Genomic DNA, 5420 nt, shown 5'->3' with positions numbered 1-5420 from the left:
ATTGAGAGCTCCTGTGTCAACAGGAAAGAGGCAAACACAAATTCAGATGAGAACAATACTCTCAAATTGTCAACATGTGAAGCCTCAAGAGGGAAGATGAATTGGTCTCAAGGGCAAAAATCCTTCTTGGAAGAGCTTAAAAAGGATTTTAAAAATCAATTAAGGGGCAGCTAGGTGGCGCAGTGAATGGAGCACCGGCCCTGGAGTCGGGAGTACCTGAGTTCAAGTCCAGCCTCAGACACTTCACACTTGCTAGCTGTGTGACCGTGGGCAAGTCACTTGACCCCAATTGCTTCACTAAAAAAAAAAAAATCAATTGAGAGAGTTAGAAGAAAAAATGGTGAGAGAAATGAAAACAACACAAGAAAATTATGAATAAAGAATAAGCAGCTTGTAAAAGGAAGCAGAAAAATTGACTGAAGAAAAGAATTCCTTAAAAAATTTATATGGTCAAATGGATAGGAGGTACATAATCTCATTGAAGAAAACAATGCCTTAAAAATTTGAATTGGACAGTTGGAACCTAATGACTCCATGAGACAGCAGGAATCAGGCAAACAGAATCAAAAGAAAGAAAAAATTGAAGAAAATGTGAAATACCTCATGGGAAAGACAACTAACCTAGAAAATAGTTCCAGGAGACACAATTTGAGAATTATTAGGCTGCCTGAAAGCCATGATCAGAAGAAAAATCTAGACACCAAATTGCAGGAAATAATCAAGGAGAACTGCCCTGATGTTATAGAATCATCATTGAACGAATCTACTGATCACCTCCTGAAAGAGACCACAAAAGGAAAACTCCAAGGAATATCGTAGCCAAATTCCAGAATTAACAGGTGAAGGAGAAAATATTCCAAGCAGCCAGAAAGAAGCCATATAAATATCATGGAGCCACAGTCAGGATTGCACAGGACCTGGTAGCTTCAACATTAAAGGATCACAGGGCTTGGAATATGATATTCTGGAAGGCTAAGGAGCTTGGATTACAGCCAAGAATCTATTACCTAGCAAAACTGATCATTCTCGAGCCGCGCCTGCGCCCTGGTTGGGCGCTGCCACCATGCGGCTCCTCCTGTAGTGGCCCCTGCTGGTGGGGGCTCTGTGGCCTGCGACCCACTGCCTGCTTGAGGAAAGTGATGGTTCATTGTCTGAACAACAGCAACACACTGAAACTGACCTACCTCTCAGTGCTGATATGGTCCATTTCAGTAATGAAGAACATGAACTTGGGCAGACAGAACAGTATGACACTGGTGAAACAGCTTATACGACACTGGGAAATGAAGTGAATGGTGATCATTTACTGTCTGTGATTCTAGGAGAGGCAAAAGATGATCACATTTCAGACTTCAATACTGGCAGTTGTGATGCTGTAGTCGAAGGCTCTGAATGCAATATCCGAGAGAGCCTTTTTTCTCTATTTAGATCTGAAGCAAATGTTCCTGATAAAAGAGAAGAATATAATTTGTTTCTTGAAGCCGTGCCCACAAGTCCAACGCCTAAAGAAGACTCTAATAGTACAGAGAGTGTAAAAACCCCAAAGGTGAATTGTGAAGAGAGAAATGCTACTGGCTTAGAAAGTTTCACTTTGCAAATTCTAAATGTTTCACAGGACCTGATGGAATTTTTAAACCCAAACAGTAGTGATTGTACATTAGTCTTATTTTACACCCCTTGGTGTTGCTTTTCTGCTAGTCTGGCTCCACATTTTAATTCCTTACCACGAGCATTTCCATCTCTTCATTTTTTGGCATTGGATGCTTCTCAGCACAGCAGGAGCTAAACCAATGGCGAGATTTAATCATACAGACCGGACACTGGAAACTCTAAAAGCCTTCATTTTTAATCAAACAGGGATAGAAGCCAAGAATGATGTGGTAGTGACTGAAGATGACCAAATAGGCCCCCTTCCCAGCACTTTGGTGAAAAGTGTGGACTGGTTGCTTGTATTTTCTTTATTCTTTTTAGTTAGTTTTATTATGTATGCTACTGTTCAGACTGAAAGTATTCGATGGCTAATTCCAGGACAAGAACATGAACATCCAGAGTAATAATAGACTGAAAGATGAAATTGGAAAGATTAATTTCAATTTTTGTTTTCAGAAACTTATGCTGAAATTCCATTGTTTTCTATGTATTATATTTTAACTTGGATTCAAATAATTTTGCATTTGAGCTATTGAATGTGCAAAAAAATCACTAGTGTTACATACTAGTGTTTCAATAAACATGAAAAAATTCAGAAAAAAAACTGATCATTCTCTTTAAGAGGAAAAGATAGGCATTCAATTAAATAGGGGAGTTTCAAACTTACCTGAAGAAAAGACCAGAACTGAATAGAAAATTTGATCTTAATATAGAAGATTCAAGAGCAGTTTAAAAAGGTAAACAGGGGGGAAAACTTATTTGATAAGGTTAAACTGTTTACATCCCTACATGGGAAAATAATACTTTTAACTCTTGAGAACTGTATATCTACTTGGGTAGACAGAAGGATTGTACACAGAGGGTATAAACATAAATTGTCATTGATGTGATGATATAAAGAAAATTAAGGGGTTAAAAAAAGGAGTTTATGGGGAGAAGAGGAAAGGGGAGGTGGAATGGGGTTAATTACATCATATGAAGGGGTACAAAAACCTATTATAATAGAGGGGAAGAAGGTAGGGGTGAACAATGTTTCAACCTTACTCTCATTAGATTCCAATCAAAGAGAGAATAGCATATATGTGCATTTGGATAAATAAATTTAGCTTATTCTTTAGGGAAGTAAAAAGGTAAGGGGAAAAGGTGGGGTTGATAGTAGGGAGGGCAGAAGCAGGGGAGAAAAGGGTAAAGTAAAGGGAGGGGGTCTAATAAAAGTGAGGGCAGATTGGGGACACAGGGATAATAATCAAAACATTGGTGAGGAGGAATAGAGTGAAAAGAAAGGGGAAAAAATTACAAAAGGGGTAAATAGGATGGTGGGAAATAGTAAGAATAACTGTAAATGTGAATGGGATGAACTCTGCCATAAAATGGAAGTGAATAGCAGAGTAGAGTAAAAAACAGAATACTACAACATGCTGTTTACCAGAAACACATTTGAAGCAGAGAGATACACACAGAGTAAATGTAAAAGGTTAGAGCAGAATATATTATGCTTCAGCTGAAGTCAAAAATGCAGACAAAGTAAAGGCAAAAATAGATCTAATTAAAAGAGATAAAGAAGGAAACTACATCTTGCTAAAAGTTACTATAGATAATGAAGTAATATTAATACTAAACATGTATGTGCCAAGTGGCATAGCATCCAAATTCTTAGAGGAGAAGCTAAATGAGCTACCAGAGGAAATAGACAGTACAACTATACTAGTGGTGGATCTGAATCTTTCCCTCTCAGAATTAGATAAATCTAGCCACAAAATAAATAAGAAAGAAATTAAAGAGGTGAATAAAATGTTAGAAAATTTAGATATGACAGATGTCTGGAGAAAACTGAATGGGGATAGAAAGTAATATTTCTTTTTCTTGGTGGAATATGGCACATATTCAAAAATTGACCATTTATTAGGGCACAAAAAACTCATAGTCAAATATAGTACCACAGAAACAGTAAACGCATCCTCAGATCATGAGGCAATAAAAATTATATGTAATAAAGAGACATGGAAAGGTAGATTGAAAATTAATTGGAAACTAAGTAATCTCATTGTAAAGAATGAGTGGGTCAAACAACAAATCATAGAAACAATCAATAACTTCATCTTCAAGAATGACAATAATGAGACAACATACCGAAACTTATGGGATGCAGCAATAGCAGTGGTTAGGACAAATATTATATTTCTAAATGCTTACATCAATAAAAAAGAGAAAGATGAGATCAATGAATTGGGCATGAAACTTAAAATATCCAGAAAAAGAACAAATTTTAAATCCCCAATTAAATACTAAATTAGGAATCCTGAAAATCAAAGGAGAAATTAATAAAATTGAAAGCAAGGAAACTATAGAACTAAGCAATAAAACTAAGAGCTGGTTTTATGAAAAAAAAATAAAATAGATAAATCATTGGTTAATTTGATTAAAAAAAGAAAAAAAGAAAACCAAATTAGAAGTATCAAAAATGAAAGGGGTGATTTCACCACCAATGAAATGGAAATTAAAGCAATAATTAGGAACTATTTTGCCCAACTGTATGCCAATAAATTTGACAATCTAAATGAAATGGATAAGTATTTACAAAAATACAAATTGGGGGCAGCTAGGTGCCTCAGTGGATAAAACAATGGCCATGGATTCAGGAGGACCTGAGTTCAAATCCAGCCTCAGACACTTGACACTTATAGTTGTGTGAACTTGGGCAAGTCACTTAACCCTCATTGCCCTGCAAAAAACACAAAAAAATACAAATTGTCTAGGTTAGCTGAAGAGGAAATAAAATACCTAAAGAAGCATCTATTAGAAAAAGAAATTAAACAAACCATTAACGAACTCCCTAAGAAAAAAAATTCTCCAGGGCCACATGGGTTTACAAGTGAATTCTACCAAACATTTAAAGAACAATTCCAATATTATACAAATTATTGAGAAAAATCGGTGACACGAATATGGTGTTGATACCAGAACCAAGCAGAGCCGAAACAGAGAAAGAAAATTACAGAACGATTTCCCTATCAATGAAAAAATCTTAAATAAGATATTAGCAAGGAGATTACAGCAAGTGATCACCAGGATAATACACTATGACCAGGTGGGATTTATACTAGGAATGCAGGGCTGGTTCAACATTAGGAATACTATCAACATAATTAACCACATCAATAAGAAAACTAACCAAAATCATATAATTATCTCAATAGATGCAGAGAAAGCTTTTGACAACATACAGCACTCAATTCTAATGAAAACACTAGGAAGCTTAGGAATAGGTGGAGCTTTCCTTAAAATAATAAGCAGTATTTACCTAAAACAATCAGCAAGTATTATATATTATGGAGATAAGTTAGAGGCATTCCCAATAAGACCAGGGGTGAAACAGGGATTTCCATTATCACCTCAATTTTTTTTAATAAAGTATTTTATTTTTTTCCTGTTACATGTAAAGATAGTTCTCAACTTTTGTTTGTGCAAGCTTTCCAATTTCAGATTTTTCTCCCTCCCTCCCCTCCCTCCCTCCTCCTCTAGACAGCAGGTAATCTTATATATATATATATATATATATATATATATATATATATATATATATATATATATATATATATATACATACACATAAACATTAAACATATTTCTGTATTACTCATGTTATAAAAGAAAAATCAGAGCAATGATGAAAAACCTCAAAATAGAAAAACAACAGCACCAAAAACAAAAGAAATTGTATGGTTCATTCAGCATCTATAGTCCACAGTTGTTTTTTTCCTGGATTTGGA

The 5420-nt window shown here is 35.2% G+C and overlaps 1 pseudogene; it reads left to right on the top strand.

Annotated features, from left to right (window-relative positions):
* The first annotated feature begins 1063 nt into the window (after positions 1-1063).
* On the top strand, positions 1064-2111 carry LOC122732642 (annotated as a pseudogene).
* Positions 2112-5420: the final 3309 nt, after the last annotated feature.

The sequence above is a fragment of the Dromiciops gliroides genome, chromosome 6 (assembly GCF_019393635.1).
Source record: "Dromiciops gliroides isolate mDroGli1 chromosome 6, mDroGli1.pri, whole genome shotgun sequence".
In the NCBI taxonomy this organism is placed as follows: domain Eukaryota; kingdom Metazoa; phylum Chordata; class Mammalia; order Microbiotheria; family Microbiotheriidae; genus Dromiciops; species Dromiciops gliroides.
The sequence above is the reverse complement of the archived record's forward strand: the minus strand, read 5'-3'. Positions and strand labels throughout refer to the sequence as shown.